The 23,878-nt window shown below is 43.9% G+C and overlaps 1 long non-coding RNA gene and 1 pseudogene across 2 annotated transcripts in view; both read right to left on the bottom strand.

The window, feature by feature from the left end:
* Positions 1-23,878, bottom strand: part of LOC134478900 (small ribosomal subunit protein eS10-like) — a 207,842-nt gene that overhangs the window by 102,058 nt on the left and 81,906 nt on the right. The gene's annotated exons all lie outside the window — the stretch shown is intronic.
* On the bottom strand, positions 21,569-22,084 carry LOC148004247 (small ribosomal subunit protein eS10 pseudogene; annotated as a pseudogene).

Here is a 23,878-nt window from a genome sequence, read left to right as displayed (position 1 = left end):
TATATTCAACAAAACTTGAAAATCTTCAGGAAATGGACAATTTCCTAGACAGATACCAGGTACCGAAGTTAAATCAGGAACAGATAAACCAGTTAAACAACCCCATAACTCCTAAGGAAATAGAAGCAGTCATTAAAGGTCTCCCAACCAAAAAGAGCCCAGGTCCAGATGGGTTTAGTGCAGAATTCTATCAAACCTTCATAGAAGACCTCATACCAATATTATCCAAACTATTCCACAAAATTGAAACAGATGGAGCCCTACCGAATGCCTTATACGAAGCCACAATTACTCTTATACCTAAACCACGCAAAGACACAACAAAGAAAGAGAACTTCAGACCAATTTCCCTTATGAATATCGATGCAAAAATACTCAATAAAATTCTGGCAAACCGAATTCAAGAGCACATCAAAACAATCATCCACCATGATCAAGTAGGCTTCATCCCAGGCATGCAGGGATGGTTTAATATACGGAAAACCATCAACATGATCCATTATATAAACAAACTGAAAGAACAGAACCACATGATCATTTCATTAGATGCTGAGAAAGCATTTGACAAAATTCAACACCCCTTCATGATAAAAGTCCTGGAAAGAATAGGAATTCAAGGCCCATACCTAAACATAGTAAAAGCCATATACAGCAAACCAGTTGCTAACATTAAACTAAATGGAAACTTGAAGCAATCCCACTAAAATCAGGGACTAGACAAGGCTGCCCACTCTCTCCCTACTTATTCAATATAGTTCTTGAAGTTCTAGCCAGAGCAATCAGACAACAAAAGGAGATCAAGGGGATACAGATCGGAAAAGAAGAGGTCAAAATATCACTATTTGCAGATGACATGATAGTATATTTAAGTGATTCCAAAAGTTCCACCAGAGAACTACTAAAGCTGATAAACAACTTCAGCAAAGTGGCTGGGTATAAAATTAACTCAAATAAATCAGTTGCCTTCCTCTATACAAAAGAGAAACAAGCCGAGAAAGAAATTAGGGAAACGACACCCTTCATAATAGACCCAAATAATATAAAGTACCTCGGTGTGACTTTAACCAAGCAAGTAAAAGATCTGTACAATAAGAACTTCAAGACACTAAGGAAAGAAATTGAAGAAGACCTCAGAAGATGGAAAGATCTCCCATGCTCATGGATTGGCAGGATTAATATAGTAAAAATGGCCATTTTACCAAAAGCGATCTACAGATTCAATGCAATCCCCATCAAAATACCAATCCAATTCTTCAAAGAGTTAGACAGAACAATTTGCAAATTCATCTGGAATAACAAAAAACCCAGGATAGCTAAAGCTATCCTCAACAATAAAAGGACTTCAGGGGGAATCACTATCCCTGAACTCAAGCAGTATTACAGAGCAATAGTGATAAAAACTGCATGGTATTGGTACAGAGACAGACAGATAGACCAATGGAATAGAATTGAAGACCCAGAAATGAACCCACACACCTATGGTCACTTGATTTTTGACAAAGGAGCCAAAACCATCCAATGGAAAAAAGATAGCATTTTCAGCAAATGGTGCTGGTTCAACTGGAGGGCAACATGTAGAAGAATGCAGATTGATCCATGCTTATCACCCTGTACAAAGCTTAAGTCCAAGTGGATCAAGGACCTCCACATCAAACCAGATACACTCAAACTAATAGAAGAAAAACTAGGGAAGCATCTGGAACACATGGGCACTGGAAAAAATTTCCTGAACAAAACACCAATGGCTTACGCTCTAAGATCAAGAATCGACAAATGGGATCTCATAAAACTGCAAAGCTTCTGTAAGGCAAAGGACACTGTGGTTAGGACAAAACGGCAACCAACAGATTGGGAAAAGATCTTTACCAATCCTACAACAGATAGAGGCCTTATGTCCAAAATATACAAAGAACTCAAGAAGTTAGACCGCAGGGAAACAAATAACCCTATTAAAAAATGGGGTTCAGAGCTAAACAAAGAATTCACAGCTGAGGAATGCCGAATGGCTGAGAAACACCTAAAGAAATGTTCAACATCTTTAGTCATAAGGGAAATGCAAATCAAAACAACCCTGAGATTTCACCTCACACCAGTGAGAATGGCTAAGATCAAAAACTCAGGTGACAGCAGATGCTGGCGAGGATGTGGAGAAAGAGGAACACTCCTCCATTGTTGGTGGGATTGCAGACTGGTAAAACCATTCTGGAAATCAGTCTGGAGGATCCTCAGAAAATTGGACATTGAACTGCCTGAGGATCCAGCTATACCTCTCTTGGGCATATACCCAAAAGATGCCCCAACATATAAAAAAGACAAGTGCTCCACTATGTTCATCGCAGCCTTATTTATAATAGCCAGAAGCTGGAAAGAACCCAGATGCCCTTCAACAGAGGAATGGATACAGAAAATGTGGTACATCTACACAATGGAATATTACTCAGCTATCAAAAACGACGACTTTATGAAATTCGTAGGCAAATGGTTGGAACTGGAAAACATCATCCTGAGTGAGCTAACTCAATCACAGAAAGACATACATGGTATGCACTCATTGATAAATGGCTATTAGCCCAAATGCTTGAATTACCCTAGATGCCTAGAACAAATGAAACTCAAGACGGATGATCAAAACGTGAATGCTTAACTCCTTCTTTAAAAGGGGAACAAGAATACCCTTGGCAGGGAAGAGAGAGGCAAAGATTAAAGCAGAGACTGAAGGAACACCCATTCAGAGCCTGCCCCACATGTGGCCCATATATATACAGCCACCCAATTAGACAAGATGGATGAAGCAAAGAAGTGCAGACCAACAGGAGCCGGATGTAGATCGCTCCTGAGAGACACAGCCAGAATACAGCAAATACAGAGGCGAATACCAGCAGCAAACCACTGAACTGAGAATAGAACCCCCGTTGAAGGAATCAGAGAAAGAACTGGAAGAGCTTGAAGGGGCTCAAGACCCCATATGTACAACAATGCCAAGCAACCAGAGCTTCCAGGGACTAAGCCACTAACTAAAGACTATACATGGACTGACCCTGGACTCTGACCTCATAGGTAGCAATGAATATCCTAGTAAGAGCACCAGTGGAAGGGGAAGCCCTGGGTCCTGCTAAGACTGAACCCCCAGTGAACTAGACTGGTGGGGGGAGGGCGGCAATGGGGGGAGGGTTGGGAGGGGAACACCCATAAGGAAGGGGAGGGGGGAGGGGGATGTTTGCCTGGATACTGGGAAAGGGAATAACACTCGAAATGTATATAAGAAATACTCAAGTTAATAATAAAAAAAAAATCTAAAAAAAAAAAAAAGCCACTGAGCTCCCAGCCATAACAGCCATAGAGCAGCTGAGGCAGTGCTGCCCTCTGTAGATTGGCAGGATCTCCTGTATGCCTTGGAATTGATAGTGAGGAGTTTATTTCTAATAAAACCCCAGCAGGCAGTTACCTAATCATTAATATCCTCCCTCTACAAGGTTGTCTGAAAGCCATCTCTCTCTGCTGCATCATTTTAACCATTTCCTCTGTTATTTGGAACTCATTACAGAGCAAGGAAGGCTGCCACCTTTTTGATTTGGGTTTTAGCACAAAACAAAACTGAAATATATCTAAGCTACATGAGACCCAAATAACCAAAAGAGTACTCTCTTGATTTCCCCTTTATTCCCTCTTAAAATGTGGAAGGACTATTACCTACAATGCTCCTCAGTCCTCAGCTGTTTCCGCTCTTTTTCAAATCACCCAAGTTCAGTTACCAGCATTCATTTTGGACAGCTCATAACTTCGTGTAACTCTAGACTCCAGGGGATCCAACACCCCTTTCTGGCCTCCACAGGCACCTGAAGTCATGTGCAAACACACAGACACAGAGACAGACAGACAGACAGACAAACGCAGAGACAAATGCAGAGACAGACACAGAGAATTAAAAGTGAAAATTTTAAAACCCAGCAATAGGTTACATTACAGCATTCCCATAATGTATATAAAGATTAGGCCTGTGCCATTTTATGCACACACAGCAAACCAAAATAGACTGTAGACAACCATTCTTGACCCTTTGCTCTGTGTTAACCGCATTCCCTGATTGTTGACTGGTCACTGAGGCTGCGGAGACAGCTCTATGTAGAGTGGCCTACACACAAACATGATGACCTGAACTGAGTTCCCAGAGTTTCTGAGTTCCATGTAAACCAGGCCTGGTGACACATGCTTGTAATCCCACTGCTGGGGCGGTGACAACATGAAAATCCCTGGAGCTCCCTGCCAATCCACCAACTCTAGGTTCAGTGAGAGACTTCAGTCAAAGACTAGGGTGGAGTCAGGCATGGTCCACACCTTAGAAATAGGTGAAGAAGAAAAATAGACAGAGGAAGGCAGGAAGTGGCGGGATGCTGACTGCTGTTCACACTTGGAAGTCTTTGGTGAAAGGGAAGCTGGCAAGATACAGAAGTATCTAGAAAGGTCGGCAGAATAAGAGAGAAGGTGAATTTACAAGGCCAATATTTCAGTGAGGGGACAGAGTTTAGAAGCTCCAAGGCATCTGCCTTAGTTTGCATCCCGTTGCTGTGACAAACACCATGACCAAAGCAACCTGGTGAGGAAAGGACTTGTTAGGCTTACGGGCCTCACTGTTACCCATCACTGGAGGAAGCTGAGGCAGGAACTCAAACAGGAGCAGAGGAAGGAGTCGTGGAGGGCACTGCTCACTGGCTTGCTCAGCAGGCTTCCTCATATGCCGCCCCTAGGACCATGCGTGTGAAGCCTACAGCGGCAGAGTGCTGTACCCAAGGTGCTTACCTGCCCCCCGCTGCTGAAATCTGAGGAATGATATATAATATGGCAGCAAAGACAGTAGCTCCTCAGAACCCAGTCTGTTTAAAAACCCTGTCTGCCCCAGCTTTTCTCTAAAATCCTCTAACTTCAATTCAAGATTGATTTGCTAAAGCCGTTCACACACTCACCTGCCACCCTAGCCTGTGGCACCAGGCAGGGTGCTCCTTGGGGATTTAAAGGCAGTGTTCTGCCCCCAATATGTCTATAATTTGACAAGTCAATTTTTCTCCCTCTGCTTTTTCATCTGTCAAATTTGCAGGATAATTATTGCATGTGACTCTAAGACAAACCAACATATTCATGTAACCACCACTGACATTTCTGTAACTATTCATTCTCCCTCATGTTGACACGAGTTCACTCACGCTTCTGAGTGAAGTGTGTGACACACTGTGGTTCCATGTTGCCCTAGATGCCGTGTCCTTCAGGAAAGAAAGCCATACCCCGTGGGTGCAGGGGACGAATGGTTTCTTCAGAGGTGGCTCACGCCAGTGGGTCTTCTCAACATAAAGTGCAGAGTGCACAGCTCACACCACTGCATACAAGTTGGAAAGACAGCCAGGTTGCGGCTTCCCTCCTAGTAAACAGCCTCTCCTCTGTTCTCATCCCACATCCATTTGCATTGCTAAGCAACTCCACGGAGCCCCACTGCTATTTCTGGCTCTCAGTTGATAGTCACAGACACCTACGAGGCTACCTCCCACATGCCAGGGTATCTTTAGGTTTCTCTTGTGAGCAGTTATATGCATGACCAAGTCACAAGAACAATGCTTCGTGTTGGTACAGACATTGTCACCTACACACTCGTTTGTGACTACTCAAACTATCCTAGGAGGCGACCTCTGACACTGTCACTGTACCTCGTTCCCCTAAGAACGAATGTACACTTGAGGAAGAGGAAATTCAAAGCAAAAACCACTTCCAAGTCTCCCACCCCTAGCTAGCTTTGTTGCAATACAATGTACCTCAGTTTACTGATTCACAAAGTGTGACAGATGTTTGACTGAATCGACAGTTGCATGTGGGCCTGTGAACTTGTGTGTGTGCAGCCACATGTACATGCATGTGACACAGAGATAGCCTTGGATATCATTCCTCAGGCGCCATCTGATGTTTTTCTTCATACGAGATATCTCCCTGGGAACTGGAGCTTACTGACTAAGCCGAAAGCCAATACCCAGGAATCTGCCTGTCTCCCCGTCCTTTGCATGGGGTCACATGCACATACCATGCATCTGGCTGCCGCACAGGTTCTGGTGTTTGCACTTGGGCCCTAACACATACAAAGGTAAACAACTGACTGAGCCATCTCCCCAGAGGCGCCTCTATAATTTTTATGACACCAAACACTTTGTACCCCATAAAGAATTTTAATCTTCTTGCCTCCTAGTGACTCATAGTCTCCTTGTAACTAATTTTGAAAATAGAGGCAAAGAGAAATTTGTACTATTAAAAACAGATTAACATAAGGAGAAAGTCGGGGAGATAACATTATTCAGAGAGGTCCTGGAAAATTCCACAGCAGACAAAATATACTTGCCTCAAAACGTTCATTGTATTTTTCAGCCCCATCTTCCTGGTAACCCCTCCACATGATTCCTGAGTATATTTAGAAGCTGCTACACATCAAGAATCAATGCCCCCAGCAGAAGCTAAGGCTACTCACAGTGTTTAAATGTCTAAAGAGATCAAGCAATGAGGACCAGTGCATTACTTTTATGACTCTTAAAAAATGTTCTCCACAGGGCCAGAGAAATAACTGCGACTCTTCCAAAGGATCTGGGTCCAATTTCCCAGCATGCCTGTGGTAGCTCACAACTGTCTGTAATTCCAGTCCCAGGAGATATGATGACCTATTGTGGGCTTGACAGGCACTACATGCACATAGTATACATCCACGTATGCAAGCAAATCATCCAAATACATAAAATAAAAACATTTAAATGGAGAGAGAGAGAGAGAGAGAGAGAGAGAGAGAGAGAGAGAGAGAGAGAGATCTGAGGGGAATCTTCCAGAAAAGAAAAGGAGCTACAATTCCACAGACACCAAAGGAATGTAGCCTGGAGACCAGAGCAAGAGATGTCCCTTGAAAGTGACTGCAGGAACTATGAAGGAGCATCCTGGTCCAAGCTAGCAAGAAGATCTGGAAAAACAGCAAGAGGCTCCATGCCCACATAGCTGCAACTTTCCTAGTTTGTATATAGGTTAATCCATTTGTTTTTATCTTGCCTTATTTCCAAAACAACAACAACCACCACCAAATGATCTAAGGCAGCTCATGGGAAGGCATTCGAGGGAGCAAACAGAAGTAAACTTTCGACAGGAAAAGCTGCACAGTTTTAACAACAGTTATTCTTCCCGTCTGTGCGTCCAGGAGGCCCTTCCATTTTCGGGTGTCTTCTTCGGTTTCCTTCATCAGGGTTTTGTCGTTTTCCACCTCAGAGGTCACAGAAACTAATAGGGAGGAAAAACGAACCTCCAGAAACCACACTGTGCATCACAGCCAACTTGCTTTCAACCAACTTGCCAAAAAGATACATTAAGTAATGGACAATCTCTTCCATATTGGCTGCCAGGAAAACTAGATATTCACAGGGCAAGAAAGAAATCCGACCCTATCTTTCACCCCATTAAAAAACAAACAAACACTAACTCAAGGGGCTGGAGAGATAGAGATTAAACACACGGATAGCCACTCTTGCGGAGGACCCAGGCTGGGTTCCTAGCACCCATATAGTGCTGCACAATCCTCCTGTTTCAGGAGATCTGATGCCCTCATTTAGCTTCTGTCAGTTCTGTTTCTCTCTCTCTCTCTCTCTCTCTCTCTCTCTCTCTCTCTCTGTCTCTCTCTCTCTCTCACACACACACACACACACAAAGTGAATAAGATTTTAAAAAATTAAAATGTATTACACACCTAAATTTCAGATCTAAAACCATCAAACTAATAGAAAACACTTAATGACCCACTTCAAACTTCAGTACAGGCAATGGATATTTTTTAAAGATGTTTTTATTTTATATAGTGTTGCTATCTTAAGACACACCAGAAGAGGGCATCAGATCTCATTACAGATGGTTGTGAGCCACCATGTGGTTGCTGGAAATTGAACTCAGGACCTCTGGAAGAGCAGTCAGTGCTCTTAACCTCTGAACCATCTCTCCAGCCCAGGCAATGGATTATTTTTACAAGAGTGCAAAAGGAGCACAGTGTTGTGGCTACCTATTAAGAGAGGAGCTCCAAGCTCTGGATATGCTTCTTAGAGGGAGGAGCACAACGGCCATACTTGAGCCATTGCCTCCCCAGGACATCTGAGGGAGGGGAGGGTATAATCCCAGCCTTCCCTGGAGCTGCTATGTCTCCTAGAGAGACTGTCTCTACACTTCTGAAGTCATCTATTCTAGATCTAATTCCCAAAGGCACCTTTGTTTCCAGTCCTGTCATCTTGCCACCACTTCTTGGCAGCCAGAACCTTCCTGCTCAGGTACACTGAGTGGTTTTATATCTAATTCCACTCTCAGCCCAGTGATGGATGACGACAGGTGCCTTGGCAAGTGGTTGTGTCAGGTGTGATCATAAACATCTCATCTTTATTCATCAGCCAAGAACCTCTTCTAGGGTTACCTGACATGGTCAAGGTCAAGAAGTCTGTTCTTGGTGTGTTAAAGACATCGACTGTAGCACTGAGCTGTGGCTCCACTCTAGTCTATAAGCCTCAGAAATACGTGGTCTCAAGTGAGGAGGAGACAGAAGAAGGGAGGAAGTGTGGGATGCTGAACAATGCTCTCACACTTGGAAACTTTTGGTGAAAGGGAAGCTGGCAAGATACAGAAATATCTAGAAAGGTCAGCAAAATTCAAGACAGAAGACGAATCCACAAAACCAGTATTTCAGTGAGGGGACAGAGTTTAGAAGCTCCAAGGCATCTGCCTTAGTTTGCAACCTGTTGCTGTGACAAACACCATGACCAAAGCAACTTGGGGAGGAAAGGACTTGTTAGGCTTACAGGCCTCACTGTTATCCATCACTGGAGGAAGCTGAGGCAGGAACTCAAACAGGAGCAGAGAAAGGAGTCGTGGAGGGCACTGCTCACTGGCTTGCTCAGCAGGCTTCCCTACACCACCCAGGACCACCTGTCCAGGTGACAACCGCATCAATCATTAATCAAGAATATGCCTCAGATAAGCCCACTGGATAGTCTGATGGAGGCAACTCCAGCTGGGGTTCCCTCTCCAAGATACACCTAGGTTTGAGCCAAGTTGACAAAAAATCAATCATCACCATATGCATCTAAGGGCAGAGGTGTTCTTAATGTAGGTCATTGCTGCAGTTAGCAAGGGTAGTGAGGTAGTGCTGAGCAAATCCCAACAGGATGGAGAGCGGAGGAAAACAAGGGTGTGAAAGCCACTTACAGCCCTTACAGCCACAAAGTCATGAGGCAGAGAGGTGCGGCTCAGTGTGTGGGGAGTGATGTCACCTGAGGGAAAACTTTGGCTTTCGTGCAGTCTCCTGAGGAATAGAACAGAGCACAAAAACCTCTCCTACCTTAGCCACATTCTCTCTTGTTCTCACATCCACTCAGTTGCTAACTCTGTGCTCCCACTCCTAAGCCTTCAACTCATCCCCTCCCCTTCCCCCCTGCCCACATAATAAAGCTTTGTGTCTCTTTTTTAGATTTGTTTTTAATTTTTATTTATGTGCTATGTGCCTATGTGTGCTTGTGTGTGTCTATGTGTCTATGTAGGTGCATGTGTGTGTATGTATGCATGTGTGTCCATATCTGTATGTAAGTATATGTGTATGTGTATACACATGGATGTGCATATGTGTGAGTGTGTACATGTGTGGGTCTGGGTAGGGGTGTGTGTGTGTCTGTGTATGTCTGTGTGTGTGTGTGTGTGTGTGTGTGCATGTGTGCAGGTGCTCACAAAGGCCAGACGAGGGCTTTGGGCCCCTAGAGCTAGAGCTGCTTGCAGTTGTGCGTTGCCTGAGGTAGCTGGGAATCAAACACCCGACCTTTGGAAGAGCAGCGAGCTCTCTCAAATGCCAACTTTCCAGCACCTTCACATTTCTCTTTGTTACAGCATCTACCCAGATCTGGACGAGTTAAACACCCAGGCCCCAGGCTTTGTATGCAGTAGCTCTAGGTCCTTATAACAACTTCATGAGGCTCTAAAATCTTTAACCTCACCCACAGCTATGCACCGTACCACTTCAAGAGCAAACCGTTCCACTAACTACGTTTGCTACACAAATCCCTCTAGGGCTATTGTTCTCAACCTGTGGATCGTGACCCATTTGGGGGTCTAACAACACTTTTAAAGGGCCACCTAAGACCATCTCAGAAAACAGAGAGATTTACATTATGATGCTTAACAGTAGTAAAATTACAGTTATGAAGTAACAATGAAAATAATTTTATGGTTGGGGGTCACCACAACATGAGCAACTGTATTAAAGGGTCATAGCATTAGAAAGGTTGAGAACTACTGCTCTAGGGTCTTCCAGGAGATGCAAAACCACTTTCCAAAGGACAGAAGGGAACCCCTATGGTGTACCACAGGATGGACCTCTTGTTAGGGAACCCCTTTACCCTAACACAGTGTGAGAACGCTTACTAGGGAAGTCTTTTGCTATAACACAGGATGCAACTTTGCTAGGGAAGCACTTTGCTGTAACACAGGATGAGACGCTTGCTTCATTTCTTCCAGAGTACTATTGACCTGGAAGGAGCTTCAACTGAGAGAACAAATTTGTTTTCTGTGCAAAATGACTCTCTAAGACAGGGGTTCTGAAAGTTTAATGGCCATGGCATTTACTTTTCCAGCTTATTAAAAATGCATTTTCTAAGTACCTCGCCCAAAGACTGTGGTTCACTGAACTGAGTCCAGGAGCTGTGTTAAGGTTTTTCACTACTCCAACAAGCTTGGCAGAGGCTGTGTTAAGGTTTTTCACTACTCCAACAAGCTTGGCAGAGGTGAGGTAGACCACACCATGCAGATGTCGCTCTATGGAAGAGCCACCTGAGCTCAGGGCTGAGGAGAGACAAGAGTCACCTGAGATGCCAAAACTCAGTTCATGAGTGAAATAAGGAAAAAAAATCCTCTAGCTGAATTAATACGCAAGTAAAATAGCTTCAAAGGAGAATGAAACTGAGCTGGAGAGATGGCTCAGCGGTTAAGAGCACCCGACTGCTCTTCCAGAGGTCATGAGTTCAATTCCCAGCAAGAACATGGTGGCTCACAACCATCTGTAAAGAGATCTGATGCCCTCTTCTGATGTATCTGAAGACAGCTACAGTGTACTTATATAATAATAAATGAATAAAAAAAAGAGAATGAAACTGGAAATTATAAATTAAATTTCATGGTGCTTGCTGAAAAATTGATGAGGTTTGTTTGGTTTGGTTTGGGGGTTTTGCTTTGTTCCAGATTATGGATTTGTTTTCTATTTTTGGTTGGTTGGTTGGTTGGTTTGTTGGTTGGTTGGATGGATGGGATGGTTGGATGGGTTGGTTGGTTGGTTGGTTGGTTGGTTGGTTAGATGGATGGGATGGTTGGATGGGTCGGTTGGTTGGTTGGTTGATTGGATGGATGGGATGGTTGGATGGGTCGGTTGGTTGGTTGGTTGATTGGATGGATGGGATGGTTGGTTGGTTGGTTGGTTAGATGGATGGGATGGTTGGATGGGTCGGTTGGTTGGTTGGTTGATTGGATGGATGGGATGGTTGGATGGGTCGGTTGGTTGGTTGGTTGATTGGATGGATGGGATGGTTGGATGGGTTGGTTGGTTGGTTGGTTGGTTGGTTGGTTGGATGGATGGGATGGTTGGATGGGTCGGTTGGTTGGTTGGTTGATTGGATGAGATGGTTGGATGGGTTGGTTGGTTGGTTGGTTGGTTAGTTGGATGGGATGGTTGGATGGGTTGGTTGGTTGGATAGATGGTTGGTTAGATGGGTTGGTTGGTTGGTTGGTTTGGTTTGGTTTTGAGACAGGGTTCCATTTAGCCTAAGCTGGCATGGCTCTTACTGTATAGTTCAGGATGACCTTGAACTTCTGATCGTCCTGCCTCAATATCCTTGGTACTGGGCTGCCAAGTGGTGCACCACCACACCTGGTTTATGTAATGTCAGGATCAAACCCTGGGCTTCATTCACACTAGGCAAGCGCTCTCCCAACTAACCCACATTCCCCACCTGACTTTTTCCAGTTTTAAATGAGAAGCTATAATGCCTCCAATCCTGCTACAAACATAGACTATGGATGTTTATTTGTTCCAATCACATTGCAGAAAATAGGCATAGCCTTATCCTTCCTGACTGGGATGTTCAAAGTCAGAAAGAGAGGCGGAGAGCTCAGTTCATTGGTGGATTTGCAGGACATCTGAGGTTAATCTCCAACACTGCAAACAGACTTGGAAAGGCCATCTTTCCCCCTCCAACATGGAGCCAAACAACAGAAGCTGTGTTGGTCCCTGACAGCATCCTGGGTGCACGGCAGTTCTGGTTTTCCTGTCAGAAGTAGTGCCAAAAATAAGTGTATCAATCACAAACTTATAGTCCAATTTCTGTGGCCAACACACACAGTCATGATGTGGTACAGTAACATATGATCATGCTTTCTGTAATTCATCTTAGAAATTCACAATGATGAGAGGACCTTACCTACAGGTTCTCAGAAAATAAAAACAGTTCTCACTGTTGAAAGACAGAAGTGTCTGTGGTTAGGACAAAACGGCAACCAACAGATTGGGAAAAGATCTTTACCAATCCTACAACAGATAGAGGCCTTATATCCAAAATATACAAAGAACTCAAGAAGTTAGACCGCAGGGAGACAAACAACCCTATTAAAAAATGGGGTTCAGAGCTAAACAAACAATTCACAGCTGAGGAATGCCGAATGGCTGAGAACACCTAAAGAAATGTTCAACATCTTTAGTCATAAGGGAAATGCAAATCAAAACAACCCTGAGATTTCACCTCACACCAGTGAGAATGGCTAAGATCAAAAACTCAGGGGACAGCAGATGCTGGCAAGGATGCGGAGAAAGAGAAACACTCCTCCATTGTTGGTGGGATTGCAGACTGGTACAACCATTCTGGAAATCAGTCTGGAGGATCCTCAGAAAATTGGACATTGAACTGCCTGAGGATCCAGCTATACCTCTCTTGGGCATATACCCAAAAGATGCCCCAACATATAAAAAAGACACGTGCTCCACTATGTTCATCGCAGCCTTATTTATAATAGCCAGAAGCTGGAAAGAACCCAGATGCCCTTCAACAGAGGAATGGATACAGAAAATGTGGTACATCTACACAATGGAATATTACTCAGCTATCAAAAACAACAACTTTATGAAATTCGTAGGCAAATGGTTGGAACTGGAAAACATCATCCTGAGTGAGCTAACCCAATCACAGAAAGACATACATGGTATGCACTCATTGATAAGTGGCTATTAGCCCAAATGCTTGAATTACCTTAGATGCCTAGAACAAATGAAACTCAAGACGGATGATCAAAATGTGAATGTTTCACGCCTTCTTTAAAAGGGGAACAAGAATACCCTTGGGAGGGAACAGGGAGACAAAGATTAAAACAGAGACTGAAGGAACACCCATTCAGAGCCTGCCCCACATGTGGCCCATACATATACAGCCACCCAATTAGACAAGATGGATGAAGCAAAGAAGTGCAGACCGACAGGAGCCGGATGTAGATCGCTCCTGAGAGACACAGCCAGAATACAGCAAATACAGAAGCGAATGCCAGCAGCAAACCACTGAACTGAGAATAGAACCCCCGTTGAAGGAATCAGAGAAAGAACTGGAAGAGCTTGAACCCCCAGTGAACTGACTGTTGGGGGGAGGGCGGCAATGGGGGGAGGGTTGGGAGGGGAATACCCATAAGGAAGGGGAGGGGGGGAGGGGGAGGGGGAGGGGGATTTTTGCCCAGAAACCGGGAAAGGGAATAACATTCGAAATGTATATAAGAAATACTCAAGTTAATTAAAAAAAAGAAAAGAAAAGAAAGAAAGACAGAAGTGTCATCTGTTGTTTTCTGAGAGCTGAACACCAAGTAGGTTTATCGCTCTCACCCACGGAATTCTGAGACTGTCACACAAAGAACAAAATAGCAAATATGACCAAGCAGCAAAGATTAATTACAAACAAGGTTGTCAGGTTAGTAGCTCTACCTAGTAAATGAGTTGGTTACATTGATTGATGTTGGTTGCATTGAAGATATCATCCCTACATAACAAAGGAAGTTAAGTGTGGCTTGGCAGTAAATAGGACAAGGGAGGTTCCCAACTGTAAACCAATACACAAAAAGGGCTGATTAGCCTGCAGCTGTTTAAGAGACTAACAGCATCAGTATTTTATTAACACACCAGAAAAAGATATGAACTCTGTTTATCCACTTGATAGGATATAAGAATCACTAATTTTCTGTATGAAACATTAAAACAACCTCAGGAATTCCTAATGAAGAAAGAACCTTGGATATGGGGGAAACCTTTAATCCCAAAACTCAGGAAGCAGAGGCAGGCAGATCTCTGAGTGCAAAGCCAGCCTGGTCTACAGAGCAAGTTCTTGGACAGCCAGGGCTACATGGAGAAATCCTGTCTCAAAACTAAAAAGGAAGGAAGGACAGAAAGAGCTCTGCTTTTGTGACAAATGGGTTAAAGCACCCTTCCTTATGTGTATTACAGAGTTCCTGCAAGATCAAGCTGAAAAGCCCAAGAAATCTAGCAGCATCCAGGCTGACATCACAAAGGCCCATGCCCATGGACCTCAATGATGGATGCATTTAATAAAGGTGTGATGTGTTTGTATCTTGAGTGGCTTGCTGCTCCTTCTGAGCTGAATCTGTGGCTTTCATTACCCCCATTCTCCTTAGAACATTGAAAGCTTATCCCTCATCCCATTTTATTCTTGCTGAGAAAGTGATACTACAAAACCTAGCATCATAGGGTCGACTGGAGACAGAGAGACACTGCAGTTCCACCTAAAGGGTGTGAGAGGCTGTAAGAGACAGGAACCATTTGTGTGTAGCCTCTTACATACAATGAGAAAATATATCTTTCCCTGCTCTTAATATCCAAGGAGGAAGAAAAAAATCTTAGAGCAGAAACAAGAGAAAGGCAGTGGTGCGAGCTCTGAGTGACCTGCCTGGGCTGCTCATTGCCTGTTGGAGTCAGATCTTTTTTCTATTCTTCCTACCCTCAGTTCCCTTGTCAATCTGCCTTTCAGGTCCTGCCCATCAGTAGGACACCCTGATAGACAGTATGCTGGTTGGCTTTTGTCAACTTGACATAAACCTAGACATATCTTGGAAGAGGAGATCTTAATTGAGAAAATCCCTTCATAAGATTTCTTACAAAAGTAAGAAAGCAGACTGAGCAAGCCATGAGGACCAAGTCAGTAAGCAGTACTCCTCCATGACCTCTGCATCAGCTCCTGCTTCCAGGTTCTTGCCCTGTTTGGGTTCCTGCCCTGACTTCTTTTGTTGATGGACTATGATATAGAAATGTAACCAAATAACCTTTCCTCCTCGAGGTGTCTTTGGTCATGGTGTTTTATCACAGCAATAGAAACCCTAAGACAGAGGCCTAGGAGAACTAGGCAGGAAACTAGACCACAGCTGCCTCTGTCCCTCCCTCAGTACCTCCTCCATTTTACCTGTCCCTTGGCTCTGCTGCTACTACACACTCCTCTCTGTGCGGCCCTCACTTGGTTCTAAACAGCTTCTCAGTGGCCCAAGATGACCCAGGAGCCACTTAATGCCAAGTCTACTGACTTACTATCTCATCACTGCCACCTACATGAAAGGAGGAGGTTTCGTTTGTTTTTTGTTTTTTTTTTAATATTGCAGCAAGAGCGCTCAATAGATAAAAAACTTGCTGCCAAGTCTGTCTACCTGAGTTGACTCCCCAGAACCCACATGACTGAAAAAATGAATTCACTTTCCAAGCTGTCCTCTGACCTCCTTACACTGTGACATGGGTAGATCCACGTGTATGCAGACCAACAGACATGCAGACAGACAGATGCACATGAACACAATATAAATGAGCGTAATAAAATTTAATATTATCCTTTTGTGAACTCTGAATTGAACAGAATGTACCTCAGTTGTGGCTGGGATTCCTAGGGCTGTGACCTCGGACTGAGCCCCTAGCCCAAAGCACTGAGACCAGCAAGACAACAGTTTGGGCATCCAGGCCCAGGAAAGTGTACCACCACTGTCTGAGGATCCTGTGGCCTCTGGTGACACGGGAGAGACGGAAGATTTCCTAAGGGCCTGGAAGTTTGCTCTGTACTCTTTGACCATTGAGAATGTGCTTCAGCTTTTTAAACCCACACTAAGCACATTTTTCTGCACAAGTCTCATGATCTGCTATTCCCTCTTTCTCAGAATTCAGACTGTACATCACCATCTGACACTGACCATCAGGAGAGCTAGGCAGGGCCCCTCAACATGGATGCAGAATCCAAGAAAGGCCAAGAAGTAAGCACCCATCAACACAAAACTCACTTTTTTCACTTCAGAAAAGTTTCTAGATCTATGGCAGTAAGAACCCATGGACACTGTCAGTCACATTAATTGGTACTGTTTTCACTTGCTTAATGCTTTCTAACTAAGAATATATCAATACCACAACTTTCCATATAACATTACTTCCAGTCCCCCCCCCATACACACCTTGCTGAAGACTCACTGTGACTGTATAACTCTTTTCTTCCAAGGAATTGTTTTCCTTATACCATAAGTTTTCACACCATAATCTTAATCATAATTTTGTGCTCTGTGCCGCCCATATAACCCATCTTTTGCAAACTTGATAGTAACACAAACAATATTAGGATAGCAGAACAGAAAGGACTACCTAACACATGACATGTTGCTGGCTGACTTTTTATGTCACCTTCTTTGAAAAGGTCTCTATGCCACACACACACACACACACACACACACACACACACACACACACACACACACATTCATTCTACTCTGAGAAGCTGACCAACACATACATTTAGACAATACTCCCCAACCAAAACTGCCTTCAGGATGATACGTCAGTATGATTTTGTGTCTACATGCCTACACATGGGAAGGTGAAGTTAGAGCACAGCCATTGATTTCTTCCTCCCAGAAAATGTTGAAAAGCACGAATTTTAAATGAGAAAGGGGTGGGGGGAATGAGCAGTAGACAATGAATTTTTGGGGTCAGGGGTCTCAACTGAGTGTGCCCACCAGAATTACTCAGAGGTATATCCAATCCTCAGCCCTGGACCACTTATGACTGAGAATCAACATGACCAAAGCCCAAAATACTTATAACAATATGAGTGTTTGCAAGAGTTTTTGTTTGTTTTTGTTTTTGCTTTGGTTTTTGTTTGTTTTTGGTTTGTTTTAATTTGGATTTTGGTTTGGTTTGGTTTCTTTCAATAATCTTATATATGGTTGCTGTTTCTGGGTATGAATTTTGTAGATGACATCATGTCACTATGTCAATCCCAAACCATGGAGACCTCAGAATCTGACACTCTCTTCTGGCCTCTGAGGGTACTGCACTCATGCACACACACACACACACACACACACACACACACACACACGCACACGCACACGCACATGCACATGCACATACATAATTTGAAGAGAGAAATGAATGCAGAGCACATATATGAACTTCTTTAACCCAATTAATAAACCATAAACATTAAAATAATAAATAATTTTAACTGAAACATTTTAAGAGCTAAATAAAGAGAAACAAAGCTGATGTTTGAGCAGGAGAAACAACACTGTTTGAAACAGGGGAGCAATCCAATACCCCAAGTTACTAATTCTCTCCTTTGTCTCCCTAACACAGCAACATTCCTTCTCTTATGAGAAATCCCAGAGATTTGTGGCAGAGCCAGCAGCACGGGAGAGGGGTAACATCTTTCTCCATGCGTGGCGTGGGTGTAGCCTACACCAGTGGGGTAACTACCTGACTCTTTCTCCTCCCTAGGGCTAGGATGTCAGCGTAGCGGACTCACTCCTGTCCTGGAGTGTCATGGGGAAAGTTTTCAAGGGTGATAATGTCAATGTGTTTCTGAAGAAAAACCAGCAGAATGGGATGGTTTTCATATATAAAATGTAAGAGACACAAACCTATAAATAACCACGTCCAATTAACCTTCCTTTACCTTGTCTTTCAAACTGATCCAAGCTCTCTCTCCTCCAGAAAACCAATTACAATTGGCACTTGCTTTCCTTCAGATGTATCTCGTCATATTTATGCTGCTTCTGCTGGCTTGTTATAATTCATTCCTGCAGAGTCAGGAGCCAGGCTGGTTTTCAGTTTAGGTATATTTTACTTGTACTTTTTTTTTTGATCTGTTCAACAATTCATCCTTCAGTCAATGATACTTAAGGGAAAAATGTCCACCAGGACAGATTGGGATTGAGGAGTCAGGATTGGAACAAATCCAAATCCAATTTTAAGAATTAAGCTAGAGTTTATCTCTGGCATCCTGCTATTCTCTCCAGTTCTCAGAACTGCCCTCTATTCAGAATCCATTCTCCTTCCTGTCACGGTCTGAATGATAATCTCCCTTTCTACATTATCATTTTATTGCCTCTCAAGTGCCCCATTCCCACTGGCATATACGTATGTTCAAATATTTCACATCTGAAAATGTTTGTGGTGCTCTCACTGCCTTAGCATGACTGAGCTCTTTCCACATCCATTCATTTTAAAGAGTTTCCAACTGTTCCTTCCACATTTCCATGGCTAACATTTACAAAACACAACCAACCTGCTTTCTTCCTCCACCACTGAGAAACAACTCTGGTCAAGATGACCAAATTCTCCTCCACCCTAGACAAAGGACTAAAGGAATCGTGTTCAACTGTGAAGAGAAAAGAAATCATAAGGTCAAGGGACAGTCTTCAGCCTGTCTTCCTTAGTCCCGCCAGAAGTCTACAGTTACTGCCACCTCCTTCCCAAAGATGTCTTTCTCCCAGTTGCCATGATGCTGGGATCCTATTTCTAATCCCCTTATGATTCGTTCATGGCTTCCTTTCTTGAGTCTGTCTGACAGTTATTCTTCACCTACTTACCTACTTCATTAAAATCTTTCCTTGAGAGGAATATCCCAGAGCCTCAGACACCATGTCAAGATGTCAAGCATTCCCACCTGTACCTGTGTAACCCTGAGCTCTCCCCAGATTCAAACGGAGACCATTTGCAAACCTGGAAGATATCTCCTTCAAGTGTCTTATTATGTGTTTTAATGTGAAGCTCAAACTTACCACACCCAAGACACAGCACTTGGTTGTCCACCCAAAGCCTGAGCCTCTGAGTTTTCTAAACTCACTCAGCTACCACTCTTGACCTTGGTTTGTTTTCTTCCTCTTTGATCTCATTCCGCCTGCCATTCCTCGGTCCACAGTCTGATCCTTCCGGTCCCTCCATGGGAGACAAGCTGGCCAATTCACAGTGCTTGCATCACTACTGCCTCTCGGTAAGTCTCCATCTTTGCACTGATGCCATCAGCTCCTACATCCCAGCTCTTTTGGTTTTAACCTTGCTCACCCTACAGTAAATCCTTCCAGTAAATAGATCAAAGATAGGTTGATAAAAGAGTCTGTCTCCAGCCCATGGCATTTGATTACACTTGGAATGACATCTGACTCTTAACTCAGCCTGTGTTTCCCTATGGTGGAATTTAGCTTCCTCTGGAATGCACTTCCTAGTTTTCATTGTTAAAATCTGTTGCACATGGCACTGGGCTAGACAGAGACATTTTCATATAAGTCTACATTACAAATCCAGCACATGCTACCCTATTGTTTCTCACACACACACACCCCCAGTTAGTCTTCTTTGTCTCCCTAGAGAGTTTCACTTTGCCTCTCAGGTCATACATACATACATGCTTTTAGGTAGCTATGTAGAACCTAGAAGTCACAAATCTTCCAACATATCCTTTCTTCAGATTATAAGCTTAAATTGGTATCTGTCAAACTTAAGTGGCAAACGGATGATTCTAAGACTGCAAGAGGAGATGTGAGAAATGAGCCTAGAGCATCTTGTAGAGCCATAACGAAAGGAGATATTAACACACACATGTACACATACAACATTAGTAGCACATACACTACACACATGCCGACATACAGCACACACAAAATATATACATACACATATGCAACATATATGCATATACATGTATGCACAACAAATACACACATACATGTGCACACATACAGATGCAACCTACAAATACACAAATATATACCTACAACACATAGAATATATGCAGACAAGATATATATATACATATGTATGTACACATATATACAACATACATGCACATGCATATGCACATACCCCATATATGCACATGCCACATATACACACATACACACATCTAATAGACCAAAGGGACAGAGGAGCCTTAAAATCATTTGAACAAAAAGTTTAAAACCTGAAAGCCTACTTATGTAAGTCAATATTGCATAAATTAATAAACGAGAGGAAAACAACTTTTCACGGAGAACACTTCCAAATAAGTCATGTAGGTCTCCTGCTTAGAAATCTTTCACACTGAATTCAGATTGGTGAGGTGAACCTCATGAATGAGGGGTGACAGTCGCACCCCTGAAGAGAAGAACATTCAAGATCTGTGCTCTCCCAGAACCACAAACCCTATCCTTTTTTTCCCCCATCTTTATTAGCTTGGGTATTTCTTATTTACATTTCAACTGTTATTCCCTTTCTCGGTTTCCAGGTCAACATGCCCCAGCCCCTCCCCCTTCCTTTCCATATGGGTGTTCCCCTCCCCATCCTCCCCCCACTACCACCCTCCCCCCAACAATCTCATTCACTGGGGGTTCAGTCTTAGCAGGACCAAGGGCTTCCCCTTCCACTGGTGCTCTTACTAGGCTATTCATTGCTACCTATGAGGTCAGAGTCCAGGGTCAGTCCATGTATAGTCTTTAGGTAGTGGCTTAGTCCCTGGAAGCTCTGGTTGCTTGGCATTGTTGTACATATGGAGTCTCGAGCCCCTTCAAGCTTTTCCAGCCCTTTCTCTGATTCCTTCAACAGGGGTCCCATTCTCAGTTCAGTGGTTTGCTGCTGGCATTCGCCTATGTATTTGCCGTATTCTGGCTGTGTCTCTCAGGAAAGATCTACATCCGGTTCCTGTCAGCCTGCACTTCTTTGCTTCATCCATCTTATCTAGTTTGGTGGCTGTATATGTATGGGCCACATGTGGGGCAGGCTCTGAATGGGTGTTCCTCCTGCCTCTATTCTAAACTCACAAACTCTATCCTAATCAAGAAATTGATGCTAGAGAAATGCCACTACGGGAGATCTTAACGTATTATATACCTGACCAGTGAGTGTTCTTCATAATGTCAAAATCACAAAACAAGAAAGTCTGAGAGGCGCTTGTTGAAGAGGAGCCTGAGGAGACATAAGTGAGTGTAACTCCTCATCCCAGGTGGGTCTCTAACAGGAAGAAAACATTTGGAAGGAGCAGGGCTACAAGTTCATCATAACTCTCAACAGACCTTGAAAGCCTATGACTTATATTTACATAGAATAAATATTTAAGACATTTTTAGTATGCATGAGAATTGTGTGGCTGGCTTATGAAACCCCTGATAACTGGGCTCAGTTCCCCCAGAGTTCCTGATACCTTCAGGCTTGCATTCTTTTTTTTTCAAGTTTTCCTTTAAAATTTATTCAACACAACATAATCTCCAACGTCACTGAGGTGGCTGACCACGTCCACGACCGAAGCCCCCTCTAAACTGGAATTCTGTTGCTGAGTCAGCCCCAGCCTCAGCTTTCTTGTCAGCTCCAGGGGGCACAGCACTCCGTCTGTAGGTGTCTCTGTCTGCCTCCCCTCTTGTGAATCTTGCAGGCTGCTTACCCTCTGGACCTTTGGGCCGAGACCTGCCGTTCTCCGGACGGCTGTGGCGCAGGGTGGCGGGCACGATCCCCAGAGGTAGGTGCAGGTAATCTCGGAGATACTGGATGCCCTCATTTGTGAAGTACCAGTAGAAATGTCTCCAAGCAAACTGCTCCTTCACGTAGCCTCGAGACTTAAGAGACTGCGTGGCCTTCATGACGTGAAGGTTGGGCACATTCTTGTCTGCCAGCTCGGGGTGTTTGGGCAACCATCACCCCTTCCTTAAAAAGGAGTTCCTAGATGGCAATCCGGTTCTTCTTGGGCATCAATATCGCGGCAGCTGCAGGGTCCGAGGCAGAGGCTGGAAAGGAAGGCCAGGCTTGCATTCCTAATGAGTCCTAAGGAATACACACACACCACTATTCCCAGTACCATAGGTCAAGAACCACCGAGCAAAGCTGAACGTGTTAGCCCATCCCTACATAGTAAGTAGTTACGTTACCTGCCTTGGTGGGGGTGAGGGTCACAGCCTGGGTCCCAACGATCCAGTTTTAGCTACCCAACCAGAATAAGTCAATTAAATAAGCAAAATTAACAGTGAAAATCAGGAAAAGGAGATGTATTTAGTGAGGTCATGCCGGGAAGAGGGACAGAGTGATCTCTAGGGTCCTTACCTGAGGATAGGTTTAAGTAGAAGATAAGATATATGCAAAATTAAGCACTCTGGCCAAGGTGAGGTCCTGCCTACTGTCTCAGCTCCAAGTCTCTCCCACAAGGTCACATGACAAGTAAATCTTTCCCCAGGAGTCAAGCTTTGTTTGGAAAAAGATACATTTAAGTCCTTCCAGATGGCCTGTAAGAGTCAACCAGTGAGTTAGTTTAGATTAGTTAGTTAGTTAGTTAGTTAGTTAGTTAGTTAGTTAGTTGTTGGCTAGTTAGTTGGTTCCTCAGCATTACCAGGAAGAAACTCAACACAGCTACCAATGGTATCTGAAAGTGCATCAGAATTAACTACCCTTAAAGAAGGCATGGAGGTCATTGCATTTATGTGTTAACAGATACTAGCCCAATCTCAGAAAACCTGAGGCCCTGAAAGATGTGGTCAAAAGACGACAGAGCGAGAGCTGGGAGAGCATGAGCTACTGCTGAGCCTGTCCAGCCCTGGAATCTGCACTACCCCGACATTTCTGTGTGAGATTAGATATGTCCTTTCTGCCTGAGCCAGTCTGATCCCATGCTTCTCCGCGGCTTACAGTTAAGGTCATGTGGAAACAGCCTTTCAGATCCCATCTCATTCTCTACACTCATTCACTGGCACCGGCCACCCTGACATCGGCTTTCCCAAATATATACAGCTCATCTTGCGTCAGGCTCCATCAGGGATACTTCTTACCCTGACACTCTATCCTCAAGTCTCCCCATGACTGCCTGCTTCTCGAGAACCCTGGGCTTAGCTCAGAACATGACTTCCTCAAAGCCAGCTATGCAGATCGTCCAACCCATGTCCTTTCCATGCCGTCGCCCCCGGCACTCTAGTCTGCTGCCTACTTCTCTGTCTTCTGGGCATTTACACTGATAGATTTCTGGTTCAGTCCCCACAGGCTGCCGCCATTTCGCACTCTTGAGAATCCCGGCCCGCTTTGTTCCCTGTCAGTTTCTATATCATCTGTGCCTAGAAATTCGAGGGATGCTTGACAAATGTTTGCTTAACAGATGAATTAACTGAACAGCTAACATATGCCCACTTTAAAATAAATTCACACTTTGTCCAAATGTGAGAATTTCAAGATGATTGACAGGCAACGGTGTATGGGTATCATCTCAGCCATCTCCTTAAAAAGGCAGAGCTCTGAGTAGGGAACCATATGTTGTATCTATACATAAAATGCACTCAGAGTCCCAGAAAAAAAGATCAAATGAGGTGTCAGCAAAACACCCAAGGGATAGAAGTCAACCGAGACACCACAGAGCCATAGCAATGCCAAGAGCAACGAATGCAAGTGACAGCCTTGACCAACAGAGGACCCACAACAGGAGAAATATACCCGGAGAGGGAGACTCGTATTAATAAAACGAAAGATAACCCCGCCTGTTTGTGGGGCTTAGGGTTTTGTTTTATT

Source organism: Rattus norvegicus, chromosome 8, assembly GCF_021556685.1.
Source record: "Rattus norvegicus strain SHRSP/BbbUtx chromosome 8, alternate assembly SHRSP_T2T, whole genome shotgun sequence".
Classification (NCBI taxonomy): domain Eukaryota; kingdom Metazoa; phylum Chordata; class Mammalia; order Rodentia; family Muridae; genus Rattus; species Rattus norvegicus.
The sequence above is the reverse complement of the archived record's forward strand: the minus strand, read 5'-3'. Positions and strand labels throughout refer to the sequence as shown.